Source organism: Globicephala melas, chromosome 5 (assembly GCF_963455315.2).
Source record: "Globicephala melas chromosome 5, mGloMel1.2, whole genome shotgun sequence".
Taxonomy (NCBI): domain Eukaryota; kingdom Metazoa; phylum Chordata; class Mammalia; order Artiodactyla; family Delphinidae; genus Globicephala; species Globicephala melas.
The window spans coordinates 34,145,329-34,167,114 of record NC_083318.1 but is presented as its reverse complement, the minus strand read 5'-3'; the positions used below and the strand labels follow the sequence as shown (position 1 = coordinate 34,167,114).

Below are 21,786 nucleotides of genomic sequence, written 5' to 3'. Positions count from 1 at the left end.
CATAGTAGCACTATTTATAATACCCAAAATGTAGAAATAACCCAAATATTTATCATGAATAGATAGAGTGTGGTACATCTATACAGTGGGATATTAGACATAAAAAGGAAGTACTGATACACACTAAGACATAGATGAACTTTGGAAACATTACGCTCAGTGAAAGAAATCAGAAACAAAAAGCCAAATTTTTCATGATTTAATATATCTGAAATATCCAGAATAGGCAAATCCCTAGAGAGAGAAGGTCAATTAGGTAGAGGAGCGATGAATGAGGACTGACTCCTAATGGGTACTGGAATTATTTCAGGAGTGATGAAATTGTTCTGGAATTTGATAGTGGCAGTAATGGCACAACTTTTTGAATATACTGAACCCACAGAATTATATGCTTCAGAATGATGAATTCTATGGTATGTGAGTTATATCTCAATTTTTAAAAACCCTAAATCTTAATACATTACTTTTATGATGCCATGTTGCTAAAAAACAATGGCATGCCCCAGTCTCAGCATACTATTTCTAGCTATGTAACTGAGAAAATTAAGTGACCCCTCCCCTTCTGACTCTGTAAAATAGGGATAATAATAATTACCTCTCCAGATGTTTGTGTTAAATGAGCTAACATATGTAGTGCTTTAGCATGGTGTCTGGCATTTACTAAGAACCCAGTAAATTTACTAAGACCTCTTGGGACATGAGCCTTCAGCAGCTTCCAATACTATTTCAGATACTATTTCCAGATATTTTGGAAAATGGCTCAACTCTTTTGTCATTTTATCAGTACTCTTTACATTCCAGGTCAAAACCGCCTCTCCAAATTCTCTTAATGCTCTTTATAGTAACCCTCCCATCAGAATGGGCTTTTTAGGTATCCTTCAGTTTACTTTGCATATTCTTGCAGCTGTGTCTTTTCTTGAAAACAGTGCTGTCTCTCTCTATGCCTCTCTCTTTCTCTGAATTTCATCCTGCCCTTAAAACTCAGAAGAAGCCTTTCCTCATGCATTAAACTTTTCCTCTTATTTCAAGATTTTCACTACATCTTTGACCAGTGAAGGCTTACTTTGGTTGTATTTTTAAAGTATTTATCTTATTATGTGATCTTTTGAAAGTATGTGTCCAGGTAAATTAGAGCCCCTGAGCACAGGGCCACATGTTATAATGCTTTACCTTTCCGACAGCACTTAACACATTGTCTTGATGTGGTATATCCGGAATAGACATTTGCTATTTATGAGTTAAGTTAGTGCTACATCTCAACAAGTAGAAGGAGTTATGCTAATGATTCTCTATCCTGGCTGCACCTTAGAAACACCTGGGGAGCAAGGCTTCATATTAGGCCAACAAATCAGAATCTCTGAGCGTGAGGCCTCAACTTTACACCCAAGGTGATAACTATAACCAAGGCTGAGAACTATTATATTCAACAGATGAAGTAATACAAGCCAGTGGGTCTCAAACCTAATTGATTATCACAATCAAGATGTGATCACAAACTGATGTGAGCAGAGATGCTTTGGATATTGCAAACTGCTCTACAACTATTAGACAAATACTGTGGTGCAGTTGGGACTTTCATTGATTTGAGAAAGATCCTCCAGCCCCGTATTTTTCACAGCCAATGGCATAGTGGAAATATCCAATTATAGGCACCTGAAACCTTTAAATGCTACGCAATAGCTTTCATACCAGATGTACATGCTGTGTTCCTTTTTGCTAACTTAAAAATATTCAAACGGTGTCTTTTCCAGGCTGGCCACCATTCAGCAGCAGACCCTCTCAAGATTGTCTACTTGCCCTCGCTCCTGTTGAGTTACCACGGGTGGAAGCAGGAGATGGGCTCCGCAGCAGCCAACAGGCCATGACCCAGGAGGCGCAGTGAGGGATAGAGCTGCTGGTAAGACACTGGGGACAGTGGGTGCTTGTTTGCGAGCGTAAGTTTGTTCTCAGTTTAATGGTCAATCTCTCTTACAACCTCCAAAGCTAAGTTACTCTGTACTCTCTCAGATACCTCTATTATCTGTGCTTAGTATGCATGGCTTAGATTTTAAGGTCTATGAATCCCCTAAAGTTGTGTGCTGACTTTTAAGTACTGATACATACATTTTTTTTTTCCTCTGAAGAAAAGGTAGATTTTCATCAGATTCTTAATGTTTGCTAGTTTAATAAAAGAGAGATAAGAGCCATTCAAATATAATAATAAGCATGGAGGAAGGTGCTATCTCTAACCACTTGTCACAGTATTTCTCTTCTCCATTCTTACATCACCTATGGCCACTTTGTCTCAATCTTGTTGAGGACCCAAAAAAAGTGCTATTCTGTGGTTATTTGCTGGTCTGAAAGTGAGTACCTCTTGAACCTAGGCAGCTGGGTTTCATGACAGTTTGGCTTCGTAGAACGAACAGAGAACTAAAGTTTAGAACGACAGATCTCAGGAGAGCCTATGTGATTTTTTTCACGTGATTTTTCTGAAAATACAAATAGAGGTACTGAGAGAAAGACACTTTTTTCATTATGTTCTTATAGTTGATCTTAATAAAGATCAGTTTGTTTTGCTAATGAGTGTCCCAACCTAAAGGGTTTCTTTGTTTTTGTTTTTTTTTGTTTTTTTTTAATCACATCACTATCATTTATATAGACATATAGAAGTAGAGAATTGATGTATCTTTTTTCCCCAAAATATTTAAGATGAACACTAGAATGAATTCTACTATGTATGCCTTTGCCTGTACTGTAAACCAGTTTAAATTGTGGATGCATTGTAGAAAAGAAAATGCAGGTTAGCTAGAGAAAAGGAAGAATGAGGTTTTTTTTTTTTTTTTCCATCTATAACTCTTTAGCAGATAATTTAGCTTTAGTTTCACTGAATCTTGTTTATACATTCAGCATAGCAGATCTTCTAAAAAGCCTGTGTAGCTGTAATCTCTTCCCTCACTCCAGATGCCTGAGGATATAAGTATCCACTCTGCCACTTGATACTTCTTAGAGACTGACCTGGTGCTGAGAAATCCTTTCCAGTGTGTCCTCAGTTAAACTCCCATGATCCCTGGATGTTGCCATTTTCAAGACACAGGGCAAGTGCATCTGCCTAGATTACCTCTCTGCCCTGGGAATTTTAAGTCACTGTGTAAGGGAAAGAGATCTCAGCACAGTAGTAACTCTCAGAATGAAAATTTTCCCCTTACATGTTAATGTTTTTAGAGTAATCATTGTCACTGAAAATAGACTTCCTCTTTCCCCTCTCATGCTGGAAAATCTTAGGTAATTATGAATAAAGCATTCTTTGCTTTTCCCCTCCTGCCTTAGTGGTTGCTTTACCTCTCACTGTGGGGACTGTGGCTACTCATTCTGTACTTGGCCTTAACATGAGAACTGAGACACATTTTTAAGATAGAATTGTTATCTCTTTAGTGAAGTCATAACATCAGTCAGAAGATTTTCTCTTCTCGGTGGTGAAGGGTGAGTAAGGAAGAGTAAAAGTTTAGGGAAAAGTATAAGATAAATTACTAACAAGAAAAGAGGACAGGAAATTAAAATATCAGCTGTTATTAAAAAAAAAAATTTTCAAGTGACTACCGAAGGAGTTCTTCCCTCATATCCAAAAAAGAATCTAATTTTGTATTTAGTTTTTTACAGTTGGATAAACTCAGCCAGGGACTTATTTTCAGTACTAAATACGCCGGGGGCTCATTTTTAATAATGTCTATTAGCTGTGTGTTCTTGGGAACAGTATTTAACCTCTTTAAGCCTTGTTTTATTTGGCAAGGAGGAAACTATGTCAGAGTTAAATACTAATGGAATTATGTAATGTTATATGGATAATGTGTGCAGGGCCTAGCACATAATAAGTTCTCAATTTTATATTAGCATTTGTTTATTATTATTAATCACTGTTACTAATCTTGCTTTTAGTTTTTTAATAATGAATTCATTCCAAAAGTATTTCTTGACCACCTGTCAACTACCAGGCACTCTTTAGGAACTGGGGTGCATTAATGAGGAAAACAAAGTCTCTCTTATTTATAGAGTGGGAGACAGACATAAATAAAAGTGCATAGTAGGTAGAATACCAAGAAGTGCTAAGCATAAAACTTTTGGTAGAAAAAGGAAATTGGAGGCATGGTGAGTTAGTAATTGAAGATAGAGTAGTCAGAAAAGACCTCAGGGTAAAATTATTTTTTAAGTAAAAACATGAGAAAGGAATACACGCATACCATAAAGTTACACGGGGGAAGAACATTTCAGGTAGATGAGAAATATACTACAAAGCCCTAGAGTAGTTTTTTCAGAGTGATTCAAAGAGAATCAGAACATCGTGTACAGCTTGATCACGTATCACCAATAAACATTTACCCAGGTACCCAAGTGAGTGATACTGATAAGAACTTTGGAAGTTCAAAGAATGGCAAGGCCCATCTAGACTAAAACAGGTAGAGAAGCCTTCATGAAGGAAGGGGGCAGCTTGTGGTCTGGATCTTGAAGGAGAGGAAGAATTTGGATAGTTGGTAAAAGGGTACAAACCTTCAGTTATAAGATGAATAAAGTCTGAAAATCTAATATATAACATGATGACTATAGTTGACAATACTGTGTTGTATAATTAAAATTTGCTAAGAGAGCACAACCTAAATGTTCTCACCAAAAAACAAAACCAAAACAATTTAACAAAAAAAAACCCTAAATGTGTCAAGTGATGGATGCAGTAATTAACTTGATGGGGGGAATTCTTTCACAGTGTATATATCAAATCATCATATTGTATACCTTATATATTTCAGTTTTATTTGTCGTTATACCTCAATGAAGCTGAAAGAAAAAAAAAACTCCAAAGAAAAAGTTCTGAAGTTATTTTTATACAGTTCACAATCATGTAACCTCACACCATCAGCCATAAAACAAATAAACAATAAGGAATGACATCCCAGTGACAGAAGTGGAGGAGAAACAGCATGAGATAGAATAAAATAAGGATGTTGGCCTTAAGGGCAGGGGGTGCACTAGGAAAGGGGCGAGGGCAGGCGACCTTGTACAGAGTTGGCAAGTAGTGGGAAAGGAGATGGAAAAATAGGTGAGGTCAATTTTTATAAAACCCTAAAGCCAGTCTAAAGATTATTACATGCCATTGTACACATATTGAGGAACAACTGGAGGAGGTAAGTAACGAGGTTAATTCGGGTCTCTAGCGATATTATTATTTTGACAAGTTGAGAAGAGTAGGGAGATGGTGGAAGTTGTTGAAGGAATTTCGGAGTGAGGTTGAGAACATGGATTATGATAATAAAGATAAGGCAGAAAAGGGAAGAGAGATTTGATATGTTTTAAAGAAAAATGATGATTTAACTGCTAATAGCACATAGGCGATTAAGAAGAAATGTCAAATTTTTCAAGTTTTAAATTGACCAATGAAGTGTTGGCATTATAGGAAATTATAGGAAATAGGGTACCCAGAAATGATACATGACTTCCCTAAGTTCATGTCATTAGTTATTGGCAGAACCTGGACTAGCTCCACGTCTCCATATTGACAGCTCCCCATCCCCTGCTCCCCATGCCATCTGTAGGAAATATTACTGATTTGTATTTTGCCAGATTCGTTGGGGAGAATAGAGTTAGAAGTTTCGGATTTGCCCATTCACACTGTCTTATAGCCATTTTTCTAATTAATGTGGACATTTTTACCCTCTCTCATGAAACAGATCTAAGTTGTTTAGAAAGGGTTAAAGAAGCATTGGTAAAACTGGAAGAGGGTCATTCTATATGCTTAGATTCTCCCACCTATAGTGATTATTGATGTTTCCTGATTTTTTTTTTTTTTTTGCGGTACACGGGCCTCTCACTGTTGTGACCTCTCCCATTGTGGAGCACAGGCTCCGGACGCACAGGCTCAGCGACCATGGCTCATGGGCCCAGCCGCTCCGTGGCACGTGGGATCTTCCCGGACCGGGGCACAAACCCGTGTTTCCTGCATCGGCAGGCGAACTCTCAACCACTGTGCCACCAGGGAAGCCCAATGTTTCCTGATTTTAAATGTCATCTTTCTGTCTCTTCAGTAGTTTGAGATGGAACAGTTATTTCTATCATTGTACCTATTTTCTGTTTTATTTTTCAGAAAGAAAATGCCTTTTGCCTTCTCAAATTTAAATCACCACCTACATTTTAAAATTAAGACTTCAATTTTCCCTTCCTTACAGGCCAGTCTTATAAACTGAAATCCATCATCATTGTTCTAACAAGCCTGATTAGTTTATCCTTTGAGTCATAAGACTTTAAACAAAAAAAAGACCCTAGAGAGCATCCAAGGCAGTGCTCCTCAAACTGCACCCTTCAAACTATTATTTTTTCTACCCATCTATTTGTTATTAAATATTTTCTTATTTTTAATAAAATGTAATTTTCTAAATTATTAGAAGTATACTTAAAAGAGAAAATTTTAATAAAATGTCATTTTCTAAATTATTAGAAGTATACTTAAAAGAGAAAATTTTATTTTTCTATTAACAACAGTGCTACAATTCTTTCTTTATACATTTCTTTACTTTCGCCATTATACATGCCTCATTATAATACAAGTCATGACTGAACCATATGAAAGCAAAATCTTTGTTACCTGTGGTATCTTGTCTTATATGCATATAAGGCCCAGATTGGTCTCATGGTCTCTATGTCCCAAGAGAGTGAATTATAGAAGACTATTGACGTTCTCATGGGACTCTGCTGAGAACTTTGGCAGTCCCTAAATTCACAAATAACACTATTAACACTTTTGGCATCAGTGCCTGTCCACATATGACACATATTTGAGTTTGGAACGAGTCAGCCATGCTAAAATAGACTGCACCCTATGAAAGTTATTTTCACCATTCTTGTGTTTCGGTTTCCCTATCAAAAGGTGAAGCATCAGTTGCCTCTGTTGATCTCATAGGATATTTTAAGCATAAATGAAAGAGTCTTGGTGAAAACACTTTGTGTTCTGAAAGAAAGTTGCAGTGCAGCTAAAGGCACTAGAAATGTTTACCCATTGTTACAGATGTTACTCTAACCAAACCTTTTCCTCAAAGTGTGAAATTAATTTGTTCTCTTGGCTTTTTTAATGTTGAAAAGATTAAGAGAACAAGTAATGGGTTTCTGGGAGAATCTATGATCGTATAGTTAATGTTGTATATGTGTATAACAATTTTGTAATTTTCAACCAAGAACACGTACAGTCCTTGAATCTTAGTGGTGGTTTTAAAGGGACTTTATAAAGCAAAAACAAGAGACTTCTCTGGCAGTCCAGTGCTTAAGATTCTGCGCTTCCACTGCAGGGGACATGGGTTCAATCCCTGGTCAGGGAACTAAGATCCCACATGCCACGCAGTGCAGCCAAATAAATAAATAAATAAGTTAAATAAACAAACAAAAAACAACCTTGGCCATCTTTTCCAGATCTTGAATGCCTCCCCCACTTGCACATGTACACACCCATCTTTCCTTAAATTCTTCCAGCCAGCTTGCTTCTTACTTCATTGAGAACGTTGAACTTGTTGGACAGGAACTTCTACCACTTTCTTTTCCACCCACACCCCCAAATCCAGCTTGTCCACACCTCTACTTATTCTTACCACTCTTAATTTCCTTTCTGCATGAATTAATCATTTCCTAATTGTTCCCTCTGCTTCTGTTCTTTTATTCTTTTTTTCACCTGCTGGTCAATTTAAAGTGCTCTAGTGTGCTCATTCTTAAATGCAAATATAACCATGTATACTCCCTTCTTAATACCCTTTGATGGATACCTATTGTTGAACTTTGTTAAAGCAGTGGAAGCACCACCCCCTACCCCACCTTCCTTGCAAAGTTTTTACAATTAAAATGAAGTTCATCTGGTCAGTGCAGAAATGGATACAATGTGGGGACTCATAGGGCCACCTACCTACCCCCTTTTCAGCCAGTGTGGCCCTGAACAGCTCTGTGAACTCTTGCTATCTAAAGAACTCAGTTTGGAAAACCATTGACCTATAGGAAGTAGATCAAACTCTGTATTTAATATTCCTGATCTGGCTCTTGATTACTCTTCAACCTCCTTGTCACCATATTGACTGTCCCTCAGATTGTGTGGTATAATTCTTCCTAACTATAGGCCTTGAACATAACATTATATTTCACACATTCAAGTCTTTGTACTTGTTCCTCTCCTGGTTAAATGTCCTTTTGCCGTAGAGCCCCAGCTCAGGTTTCTCATCAGCAAAACCTCATATTTGTGGCATTTATTGTCCCTCAAACATCACACTTTCTGTAGTCCTGTGTGCCTGTCTTCTCTGAAATCCCTAGGACAAAGGCTGTATCTTATCTTCCATTCCTAACATCTTGCACAGTGTTTGGTTACATAGTAGGCACTTAATCACACTCTTCAAAAGAAGGAATTCACTTTGTGATCATATCTTCTGTTCTTCCTTGTCCCCTCTGGCTCCTTCTTAAAATAGATTCAGCACCTGCCCATTAAGTGGGAGTGGGGTGTGAGAGGAACTGAGAGGGTAAGAAGTTGGAACTTACAGTGTCTAGACATGGTAATCTTGTATACAAAATTACCTTGTTTCAGAGCTTGAATCTCAGAGATACTCAGTTGTAACTAACATTTGTAAAAGTAACATTTGATGCTTATATATTTTTTCCCTAAAGTGTCCTACCGAAAATAAATTGATTACAATTGGGATTTGTGCTTTTGTTGGCTGTTTTGGGAGACTTTAAGGATATTCTAATTCCAGTAGTATTGGTGAACATAAATGCTTCACTATAGGAAGAGAAATTTGAAAGCTGTTATGGATAATATATGGTGTCTCTTGGGTGATAATTTTAATGAATAAACACACTCAAGACCTTGTTTGTTGAGACATGAATGCAGGAAATGTTTAGAAAATTCCAGAAAGTTTAGTTGACGATAGATTTTCTGACCTAGCAGTTTTTTGTTTTGTTCTGTTTTTCACTCTCAGGTGAAAGGAGAAAGATTGGTCAGTGTACTTTAGAATGTAGGCCCTTGTGGGAAGCCATGTGTTTGGCAGTGCTGCCTAGGTGCCTTGCGATGTTATGAGGACATAGCTGGGAGTGTATGCAAGCTTACAGGGCTAAATCGATACGCTGGATCTCTAGAGAGCATTTCAGGAAAGACCTCTGAGCTCCAGGTTCCCTAACCAAACAGTGACGTGATTATTAAAATCCATAGCTTCAGAGGAGGGTAAATAAACTTCCCGCATCAAATGCAGGATTGAATACTTTGGAATTTTAAATGTATTTCATTTAGAACAAAAAAATGTTTAGCCTTTTGATATATATATTTCTTTGAAGTATAAAACCAGATGGTCTCAAAAAGATTTTTTTCCTTTATTCAGTTTCATACTATTTAAAAAAACATTTTAAAATTTGAAGTATAGTTGGGCTTCCCTGGTGGCGCAGTGGTTGAGAGTCCGCCTGCTGATGCAGGGGACACGGGTTCGTGCCCCGTCCAGGAAGATCCCACATGCCGCGGAGCAGCTGGGCCCGGGAGCCATGGCCGCTGAGCCTGCGCGTCCGGAGCCTGTGGGCTCCGCGATGGGAGAGCCCACAACAGTGAGAGGCCCACGTACCACAAAAAAAAAAAAAATTTGAAGTATAGTTAATTGATAATGTGTTAGTTTCAGGTGTACAGCAAAGTGATTCAGTTACACACACACACAAACACACAATATATATTATTTTTCAAATTCTTTTCCAGTATAGGTTATTAGAAGATATTGAATATAATCCCCTGTGCTATACAGTAGGTCCTTGTTTATTTTATATATAGTTGTGTATATCTGTTAATCCCAAATTTCTAACTTATCACCCCCCCTTCCCCTTTGGTAAGCATAAGTTTGTTTTCTATGTCTGTGAGACTATTTCTGTTTTGTAAATAAGTTCATTTGTGTCATTTTTTTAGATTCCACAAGATATCACATATATTTGTCTTTCTCAATCTCTAGGTCCATCCATGTTGCTGCAAATGGCATTATTTCATTCCTTTTTTTTATACCTAAGTAGTATTCCATTGTATATATTGGGATAGCCAAAAAGTTTGTTGGGTTAGTGAATACAGTGTTCAGTAAAATTCTTGGTGAAAATGAAAAATGTGTCTTTTATTTTTACATAAAACCAAACGAACTCTTTGGCCAACCCAATATGTACCACATTTTCTTTATCCATTCATCTGTTGATGAATACTTAGGTTGCTTCCACATCTTGGCTATTGTAAATAGTGCTTCAATGAACATTAGGATGTGTTTATTTTTCTCTTTCTGACTTACTTCACTCTGTATGACAGACTCTACTCATATATATGGAATCTAAAAAAAAATGGTTCTGATGAACCTAGGGGCAGGACAGAAATAAAGACACAGGTAGAGAATGGACCTGAGGACACGGGGAGGGGGAAGGGTAAGCTGGGACGAAGTGAAGGAGTAGCATTGACATATATACACTACCAAATGTAAAATAGATAGCTAGTGGGAAGCAGCTGCATAGCACAGGGAGATCAGCTTTATGACCACCTAGAGGGGTGGGATAGGGAGGGTGGGAGGGAGGCGCAAGAGGGAGGAGATATAGGGATATATGTATACACATAGCTGATTCACTTTGTTATACAGCAGAAACTGACACTACATTGTAAAGCAATTATACTCCAATAAAGATGTTAAAAAACAAACAAAACGATTGTTTTCCCATTTAAAAAAGAAAATGAACATGGGGATGCATGTATCTTGTAGAAGTAGAGTTTTCTCTGGATATATGCCCAGGATTGGGATTGCTGGTTTATATGGTAAAACCATTTTTAGCTTTAAGGAAGCTTCATACTGTTCTTCATAGTGGCTACACCAATTTATACTCCCACGAACAGTGTAGGAGAGTTCCCTTTTCTCCACACCCTCTCCAGCATTTATTATTTGTAGACTTTTTAATGATGGTCATTATGACTGATGTCAGGTGATACCTCATTGTAGTTTTGATTTGCATTTCTCTGATGATTAGTGATGTTGAGCATCTTTTCATGTGCCTCTTGGCCATCTGTATGTCTTCTTTGGAGAAATGTCTATTTAAGTCTTCTGCCCAGTTTTTAATTAATTAATTAATTTTTGATACTGAGCTGTATGAGCTATTTGTATATTTTGGAGGGAATTAATCCCTGTCAGTAACATTGTTTGCAAATATTTTCTCCCATTCCATAAGTTGTCTTTGATTTTTTTTAATATATTAAGCTGTATGAGCTGTTTGTATATTTTGGAAATTAGTCCATTGTCGGTAGCATCATTTGCAAATATCTTCTCCCATCTGTAGGTTGTCTTTTTTTTTGTTGTTATATACTTTTTTAAAGTTAAGAGATAGGTAGGGTTTAATTTTTATTTTTTTTGTATTTTAGTTGTCCCTTTCCATTTTTTCAAAAGTTCTACCTTCTCAAAATGAGTCTTTTTAAGACATTTTAAAAATAGAAATTAGTATAATGATTATTCAGTTAGTAATTTTCCTGCAGTAGCAAGGGAGGAAAGCACATCTGAATGCCTAGTGCATAGTAAGTATTAAATAAATAATATGCTTTGATTGAGTGAAGGGGTTGTAATCCTATAGAAAAGAAGATTACTTAATATCAAAGTATTTTTTAAAACTTAGTTTAAATTTTATTAATGCTGTAGAAGGTACTTCTCTTCATTAATATGTGTCATACAACTGGAATATATCATAAAATGCCTACTTCAAATGTTTATTGAGGGCTGTAACGAAAGCAGAAGGGGGAGATATGGGGAGAAAAGTGGCCAGGAGTTAAAAGGGGCAGTTTCCATATTTTATGAGAAAATAAATGTTTAGATAATTGCTATAACTGAAGAAAAGTTATATATTTTAAAACTTAAAAAAAAAATTATTCCCTTTTCATGCCGTGCTGGAATCTTCTTTACTACCTTTCTACAAAAGACTATTCTAGATTGGATTTTTCTAATGGGAATGCAGTAATTGAGTACATTTTTGGAATGTTCTAACTGTTTTGTATCCTGTTAAGGTAAAATCAGCATTTGTTGAAGAATGTTGGATCCCTGTGTTACGTACTGGTCCTTTAAATATTAAAGTATGGTGTTCGGTATTTTAAATAGTTGTGATCAGGTCATCATACGTCTCCTAGTTTTCTGGACACTTCACATCCATTAATATGGCCTCAAAGCACACTTGGCTTTCTTGCCACAAGGCCACACATTAAAGTTGCAGTGTAACTTGTCTTCTTTTTTCACAGAAGCAGCTGATAAACCAAACCTCTTTCATCCTTACTTTGGGACTGTGATTTTCTAAATCAATGTTGAAAAATTTAACATTTAATTTAGTAAATTGCATCTTGTTATTTTTAGTCCCTCCTTTAAGCCTAGGCAAGTTTATGAAAATCTTTTTTCATTCTATTTATTTTTTATTCTATTTATGTTTCTGCTTTCTCTTTCATTTTCTCTGTAACTTTTATAAGCATGACCTCTGTTTTCTTTGATATTACTGATTATAATGTTGATAAAATTTCTTTTTAAAAATTGGATGATCATTGAGAGAACAAGTCATATATATTTATGTGTGTGTGTGTATATATATATATTTTTTAATAAGTTTATTTATTTAATTTATTTTTGGCTGCATTGGGTCTTTGTTGCTACGTGCAAACTTTCTCTAGTTGGGCGAGCGGGGGCTACTCTTCATTGCAGTGCACGGGCTTCTCATTGCGGTAGCTTCTCGTTGCGGAGCACGGGCTCTAGGCGAATGGGCTTCAGTAGTTGTGGCCCGCGGGCTCAGTAGTTGTGTTGCACGGGCTTTGTTGCTTCATGGCATGTGGTATCTTCCCAGACCAGTGATCGAACCTGTGTCCCCTACATTGGCAGGCAGATTCTTAACCACTGCACCACCAGGGAAGCCCCTATATATATTTTTTAAGTCTTACCTAAAACTTAGAACAACTCTCATTTGTGATGTCCTTTATTTTCTCTGTTTTTAACTTTCTCCTCTGGAAAGTAGAGGCATTGTACATCTTACTTGATAGGAGAAAAGAATCTACTTTCATTACATAACACCATACTTTTAAAACTTTAAAAGCTAGCTTTTTATATTTACAACTGGTGGTATAATTAGATGGTTCCCATGGACTGGAGGTTCTGAATCAAGATAGGCAGCTGAAGAAGATTAAGATTCACTCTACCCTCCTCCCCCAAAAGGGGAGGCAACTCTGAACTGGCAGGCCTTACTGGAATCATTTTAAGTGAGTTGGACACAGTGATGAACCATGAACTTAAGGGTGTATTAGAACAGCGGTCCCCAACCTTTTTGGCGCCAGGGACCAGTTTCGTGGAAGACAATTTTTCCACTGATGGGGTGGTGGGGGGTGGTTCAGGTGGTAATGCAAGTGATGGGGAGCGATGGGGAGCGGCAGATGATGAAGCTTTGCTCACTCGCCCACCGCTCACCTCCTGCTGTGCGGCCCAGGGATTGGGGACCCCATATTAGAAGGTAGGCTTGAACATGTAGAAGCAATTGTCTCACTCCTGAATTTGTGGTTACTTTTGCCTTTACTGAAGGAGAGAGAAAACACTTTCCTGTTGGTTCTGCAGGTAATGTATTTATCATCTTTGACGCATTGGTAGACTGATTTTCCATTTAGCTAGTTTATCAGGTATAGCAGATAATACTCTTGATAATAGATCATTTAAACCCAAGGTGGTTTGGTTTAAGTCACATTAGAATACAAAGGTCAGAATGATAGCACAGTGGACATTGATATGAAAACCTGTGAATTTGTTTTTAGAGGACATCAGGAAAAAAAAAGTAAGCTTTAAACTTCCACTGTTGTTTCTCTGAGCCTCAGTTCATCAGTTATTTCTATTTCGAAAATTCCTTCAAGAGTTTTATTTTGTGAATGTAGAAAAAGGTATATTAATTTAAAAGATCTGCTGTGTCTCTACTTGTTATATGTTCATTCAACCCCTAATTACCTTTCCACTTAATTCTCATTTCCTCCCTCCTACTCTTTAACCATTTTCCATTTTCCTCCCTGTCTGGACACACTGCTTCCTGCTGGTCAGTAGGTCAGAAACCATGTATCTGATATGAATATAAATATATAATACGTAGGTCATACTTTTCACCAAAATGAAAAGGAAGTTTGACTTTACTCAGTTGCTTATGTTTTGTTTTATGTTCAGGCTCTAAGTTTTATGTTCATGAGATAATTATGACTTGAGACACTTAATAATACTATGATTAAGGTCTTTGTTGTTGAATCCTTCTACCCCAGGAGAGTGAGAAGAATTAAATTCTTCTTTAAATTCAATTATTTAGCTGAATCATTTAACTACTTGCAAATCAAGAGTTTAATTTAGAACATTATATTTGATATATTTTTAAAAGTTGGATGAACTGCCCTTGAAAATAAAATTATCTCTTCCTCAAAAAAGGCACCATTTTCTCTTCAAATATGTAATTGAGAAGAAATATTTTCCTATTGAAGTGGTCACACTTATACATCTTATTTGCCCTATTGTTTAATGTAAAGTATTTCCTAAAAATGTTATGGAAAGTCTTAATACTATATTTTCATTCATTGACAGTAAACAACACAATAGATATGAGGCAAAAAGGTGTTTTTTAAATGATAAATTGTGGGTGCATTGGTGCAATGCTTATTTTTGTTCCCATTGTAGTGCTCAGTAGCTTTTAGTAAATAAAATTATCAGTTGACAATATTTAAACCAGGCACTTAAAGTGGGGGTATTTCTTATTTGTGAGCTTTTTTTAAGAAGAACTTCATTTCCCTGAGAGGGTTTTAGAACTACTTACGAATTTTACAAAGCAAACTATAAAACAATGGAAGGTCACCTCCAAGTTGGGGCTAGAGTTGAATTCCTGCCAATATAGTTAAATATGCTATCATTAACAGGGCATCTTCATCCAGAATCCATAGATTACCATCTCCTACCCTCCAGATTTACGTGACCATAGAATTTACTGCATATTTTGTGAGATAACATCCACCCCCAACTTCTTTCTTCCTTGACCTTTTGTAAATGTCCAGTGAACTGGTTCCCTGACTCATAAATATAAATGAATAAGTCCCTACATAGCTATCTCTTCAAACTTCATTTTTACAGAAAGCTTGCAAAAACTGTGGATACATAACATATATTAATCTTACTTAATGGATAGCTGATGCTGAAACTAATATGAAAATCAAATGATTAATTCTGTTTTCCTAGCCCTTGCCTTTGAGCAGCCTGAGTCTTCTGGGAGGCGAGGTGACTGCTTCAGCGTGGAGCGATGAATTACTTGGCACCACTGCCTCTCAAGTTCTCTGAACACATAGTGGTTCTCTACCCACTGCTACAGACTACCTCTATTAAAAAAATCTGTAATTCGTACTTTGTTTTTTTTAATCTTTTCCATAAACTACTATATTATTCTTAAAGAAATTACAGGATAGATTTTTAAATTACTCATTGTTTTCAGTTACCTTAGTATTTTTCTTCTCTGAAATTCTGGTTTTCTCAAAGGCAGTAGTTTTTTGGCCTCTTCTAAATAACATTTAATATTTTTAGTAACATCATAACTTTAATGAATGGCCACATTAAGCCCTTATTTTGAGCCATATTCTCTTACTTTTTATAACAAGGCTTGGGTTTTTATTATTATCATTTATAATTTATTGAAGAGTACTTTCTCTTTGGGGGCCACAGTTTTGTAATAGGGTTGCTGTCAACAAAGTAGCAGATACTAGGTTAACGCCATAAAGATTTTATTGTGAAGACATGGAACGGTTAACTATAGCAGGCAAAATGAAAATAGTAAATACAAACATTTTCTGAAACAAAACAGAACATGAGTAAGTAAAAGTATCAAATACAGTGGGATACCTGGCCAAGTATTTTTCAATGTCTTAAGAAATGTAAGTGAAAACATTTGAATTTCATAGTCATCCATGTAAACTGAAAATGACCTAATGGAGTTTGAGCTCACGAAGTACTTGGACTTCCCTCTTATTCCTATCCTATTAGGATTCCTAACACTGTGCTTGGCACATGTTAGGTAATAAATGTTTGGTGGATGAATAATGATTATCATTGACTTATTAAATGAGGAGAGTTGGAAGAGTGCTATCAATATCCAGTTAGTTACTTTGAAACATTTTATATAAGTTTAAGGGATAAAAATAGTGCCATATGATTATGCTATACTAAGTTAAGAACTACTTCCATTCTTACGTAGACCATATACATTCTTATTTGGCTTATATAATTTCACCAGAATACACAAAATAGCAGATTTGTTTGGGAGATGATTGGCCAGAAAGGAGTGGTAGAAGAGGGTTTTAGGCTTTGCATTTACTGGAAAATAATTGTATTTCCAGTTTTTAAAAATATCCTGAACAACACTGTGAACAGTTGGGAATTGAATGTGCTTGTGTCCGAGAAAGGCCATTTTCATCACAAAGAAGGGAGTGCCTGGCTTTGGGAAGCACATATACCTTAGCTCTTAATTACACTACTGATGCTGCTGAGCAGTAGGTAATACCAAAAAGAGTCAGAACCATGATTAAGGATGTTGAGGAAATGTCTTTGGCAAGATTTAAGTTTTCGATATAAGGAATATACAACCTCTGTGAAGTCATCCCAACTCCTTGAGGTAAACTTAGCCCCTTTCTTTTCTGTGTCTCCAAAGCATGTTGCATATAATCTATTAGAAAACTAATCACACTGTTTCCTTAGGATGTTTAAAGAAACTCTCTTCCTCAGGGGTAAGAATCTTTTTTTTTTTTTTTAGTAGAGATAAATTTATTTATTTATTATTGTTTTTTAATTTTAGAATTTTATTTATTTTTTTATACAGCAGGTTCTTATTAGTTATCCATTTTATACATGTTAGTGTATATATGTCAATCCCAGTCTCCCAATTCATCACACCACCCCCCTCACCCTGCCGCTTTCCCCCCTTGGTGTCCATATGTTTGTTCTCTACATCTGTGTCTATTTCTGCCCTGCAAACCGGTTCATCTGTACCATTTTTCTAGGTTCCACATATATGCGTTAATATACGATATTTCTTTTGCTCTTTCTGACTTACTTCACTCTGTATGACAGTCTCTAGATCCATCCACATCTCTACAAATGACCCAGTTTTGTTCCTTTTTATGGCTGAGTAATATTCCATTGTATATATGTACCACATCTTCTTTATCCATTCATCTGTCAGTGGATACTTAGGTTGCTTCCACATCTTGGCTATTATAAATAATGCTGCAATGAATATTGGAGTGCATGTATCTTTTCAAATTAGTTTTCTCTGGATATATGCCTGGGAGTGGGATTGCTGGTTCATATGGTAACGTATTTTAGCTTTTTAAGGAAGCTCCATACTGTTCTCCATAGTGGCTACACCAATTTACATTCCCACCAACTGTATAGGAGAGTTCCCTTTTTTCCACACCCTCTCCAGCATTTATTATTTGTAGACTTTTTAATGATGGTCATTCTAACTGATGTCAGGTGATACCTCATTGTAGTTTTGATTTGCATTGCTCTGATAATTAGTGATATTGAGCATCTTTTCATGTGCCTCTTGGCCATCTGTATGTCTTCTTTGGAGAAGTGTCTGTTTAGGTCTTCTGCCCAGCTTGTTTTTTGTTTTGTTTTGTTTTGTTTTGTTTTTGCTTTTTTATTTATTTTTTTTTTTTTTGTGGCACGTGGGTCTCTCACTGCTGTGGCCTCTCCCGCTGCAGAGCACAGGCTCCGGACGCACAGGCCCAGTGGCCATGGTTCATGGGCCCAGCCGCTCCGCGGCATGTGGGATCCTCCCAGACCGGGGCACGAACGCGTGTCCCCTGCATCAGCAGGCGGACTCTCAACCACTGCACCACCAGGGAAGCCCCCCAGCTTGTTTTTTAAATACTGAGCTGTATGAGTTGTTTGTATCTTTTGGAGGAAATTAGTCCCTGTCAGTAACATCATTTGCAAATATTTTCTCCCATTCCCTAAGTTGTCTTTTAATTTTGCTTATGATTTCCTTTGCTGTGCAAAAGCTCTTAAGTTTAATTTGATCCCGTTTGTTTATTTTTGCTTTTGTTTCCATTACTCTAGGAGACAGATCCAAAATAATATTGCTGTGATTTATAACAAAGTGTGTTCTGCCTTTGTTTTCCTCTAGAAGTTTTATAGTATCTGGTCTTACATTTAGGTCTTTAATCCATTTTGAGTTTGTTTTTGTATATGGTGTTAGAGAATGTTCTAATTTCATTCTTTTACATGTAGCTGTCCAGTTTCCACAGCACCATTTATTGAAGAGACTGTCTTTTCTCCATTGTATATTCTTGCCTCTTTTGTCACAGATTAATTGACCATAGATACGTGGGTTTGTTTCTGGACTTTTTATCCTGTTCCATTAATCTATGTCTGTTTTTGTGCCAGTACCATACTGTTTTGATTATTGTAGCTTTGTAGTATAGTATGAAGTCTCGGAGCTTAATTCTGTTTTATATTTTGCTGTGGAATTATGTTACCTGGCATTATTTTTCTTAACTTCTTAATTTCCTTCTTAATTTCAGTCTGTTTTCTAATTTAATCATTAATCTGTTTCAAAGAGTATCTATGAAAACTTCCTTTGGCAGCACAAGGCACATGAGGTCTAAGATTAATTTCTAGAACACAAATGATTCTAGCAAATCATTTCTTTAAGCATGCTCTTCTTCTACTGTTGAGTAATATGCTTATTTTTTCTTTTAGTTGAAGTATATTTTTATAGGTACCATTCTGGATTTGTTTCCCCTATTTAGCTGATTCATCTGAATGATTCATCTGAATCAGCAGGGCTGATTCATCTACTACCACAAAAGTGTGATAGAATCTTCTTAGACTGTTTTAGTGGGACATTTAGAACATTATCATGGTAAAAGTTCTATTTGTTGAAAATACTGCTTAAGAGATCAGCTCCCTCCCTCCTATTCCCCTTTGAATCTGTCTTTCATTTGTCATGGCCACTAGTCCAGGTTCATAATTTGGGTTTGTCTGATTTTCTGTTTTGCAACTTCAGACAACTTGGAGAAGAGCTCTGTCTCTTTGGTACCTTCCTCCCCCAGTAAACCCTACCAGTTTAGGAAATTGAACACTCTTGCCAGGGTAAGCCCACTCTAAGTGAGGGGCTGGGTTAGAGAAGAGTCCTGCCACCCATAGGTGGTCTCTGTCTGGTGAGTTTGTACGTATTTCCTTTCCTCAACACTGCTGTCTTTGGCTGCTTTGTGTTTAAAGAAGACTTACCTGTTTCTCCAAAGCCTCCCTCACCTTTAGCTCTTCCTGCTATATATTAGGAGGGAAACTTTGGATGAAAAGAAACTTCCCTATATCAGGGTGAGCCGGCCACTTGAGTACATAACTGGGAGAGATACCACAGCACTGCTGTGTTTCTGTTTGAGTTTCCAGTTCCTTCTCAGCTATGGTACAGGGGTGGAGGGCTTCCATTGCAAAGTCTCCCTCTCTCCTGTTAGCCCTGACTACCACAACGCATGCCTCCAAGGAAGGGTTGTTGGGGCAGTTGGCTGGGGTTTTGTACATTCCACAGCTGGTTTAGGAAGAGGGGCTGTGATTAGACTCTTAGAGATGTCCTTTAATGTGGATTTGTCTGCATTTTAGCCAGAAATTCCTCAAAACTTCTGCCTATCAGCTGTCACTATTCCCTAGTGACTCTAGTGCTTATATAGGATATTTTCCAAAATTTTAAAAAATTATTTCAGTCATTTAATGGGAAGAGGGCTTGGATATCTGCTCTTATGTTACCATTTCTACAAGTCCTCCAGCCTAATTTGTTCGTGAACATGATGAAAATTAGTTTCTTAAATGAATTTAATATTGGATGCTGCTTTCAAGGAAATTCAAAATAGAAAGCAAGCTTTCGAGAAGAGAGAATAAATTATCAGCCAGTCTCACAAGGATAAAAATAAGCCAAATTTTTTTGGAGTAATTTTTTTTTTTTTTTAACATTTCCAATTCAAGTTGAACTCTTCAGATGAAACCAAAGAGCTAAACTCTAACTGATAAGGATCCTAAGCATTTGCTTATGAGAATCTATAAGCTCACTGGAAGTTTTCCATAAATTTTGCTAGAAAGAGGGGACCAAGTTGCTTTCTTAAGATCCTCAGTAGGATCTCAGTGCTTAGGAACTAATGTTGGAACTAATTTTCTTAAATACATAAGAAAATTAAGGCAAAAATTTACCATCTTATGAGTTTCTAGTTTTACTACATAAAAGGAGAGTGAAGAGCTGAAACTGGAGTGCAGAAAACTGGATTTGCTACCATTTGAAGTGTATCCAGAATAGCCATCAGATTTTAAACAAGATCCTGTATTGCATAGTTCTTTGGTATGCTGAAGAAGGAGGAGGGAGTTTTAAAAGGCAAGTGGAGAGCACATTCACTTTGTTTTGGCCATGACTTCAGTTTCAGTGTCCATATTAAGGGAACATAAGAGGGAACTGAAATGGCTGGTCAAGATAGCAATACTGCATGTCTATGGTTTCTGAGGGCAAAAGAGCCCAGCTTTTTTTTTTCTGCTGTGGAAGGCAGCCTTTGTTACGTTGTTAGGCATTAGCAGAATGAGTAAAGCCCCCTCTTCTAATGTATCAGAATATTTTCCTATGCTTTTTTGGTTTGGTGGGAACCGGTAGAACAATTTTCAGGAAAAATTAAACAAATCGTTCAATTTGTGAAGAATCCAACTGGCCAGCATTGAGCAGGACTTTCCAGCATCTTCCTCTGAATTACATTTTGAGTCCTCTGAGGAATCAACTTCCCAAATTGGGAAACTCTGGTTTTCTCATTTATTTTTATTATCTAATTCTTTTTCTTGCCATTAAGTATAAGGGATACAGAGAGACTTGATTTATTTTTATGTGCAGCAATTTTAAAAAGCTGATTAGGGCATCTTTATTTAACCACTTAACCCTTTTATATTTCTTACATCTTTTCCAATCATAGAAAAGTTGCTGAGCAAGCCCAACTTTGTTTACTAGCTTATAGGATGAAGAAAAGTAAAACAGGAGTGTGTAAAGGCACAATGGTGAGTAGATAGTGTTTCCAATTAATCTCAATGTTTGGGATTAATTTAGCATTAATTCTATTCTTTGGTGTCTTCCTGTTTTTTTGACATAGTGACCTGTCATAATGAAGAGGAAACAGCAGGAAACTTGGTACCAATTAAAACCAGTCTCCTTCCACCAAAGAACTGAACTGTCAGCAAATGTAATCTCAAATTCAAATAGTGATAAGTGTTTTAGGTGAACTAGAATAAAAGGACAAAGCTATTAAATTTCAACATCTAGTGGAAAACAATTAAAATGCATGCCAGTTTATTTAAGTTTGGTATTTAATACGTTACAACTTGCACAGCAGAAATACAAATAGATGCCTGATGCATGGTGTCTATGTTTGGGCGGAGGCCGCTTTCAGCAGAACTGAATACACTGGGATGAATGTCTGTGTGAATATTGTTTATGCATTCACCTTTGGCATTCATTCCAACTATGAGTTATCCCACAAGGGTGATTGTTTGTACCAATATAACTCCAAATTAATCTGAGTAGCAGTATTTGAAGTTTGAATTTGCTCTAGGATGAGTCAAGTGTAATAACAGGTTTCTGAATCAAAACAAGCCTTCAGCCTTGTCTGCGAGGAAATTTGAAATATCTGTCCTTACCCTAACTGAGCTGCTCTGAATGATCCTGGACACAGAACTCATTGCCTTTAGATCTTTA

The 21,786-nt window shown here is 36.7% G+C and overlaps 1 protein-coding gene across 2 annotated transcripts in view; it reads left to right on the top strand.

Annotated features, from left to right (window-relative positions):
- TET2 (tet methylcytosine dioxygenase 2) overlaps positions 1 to 21,786 on the top strand; it is a 133,769-nt gene that overhangs the window by 43,383 nt on the left and 68,600 nt on the right. For both annotated transcript variants that reach the window (XM_030864149.2, XM_060299127.1), the window contains exon 2: positions 1,752 to 1,897. The gene's annotated coding sequence lies outside the window, so the exon portion shown is untranslated. The remainder of the gene's footprint in view (positions 1 to 1,751; positions 1,898 to 21,786) is intronic.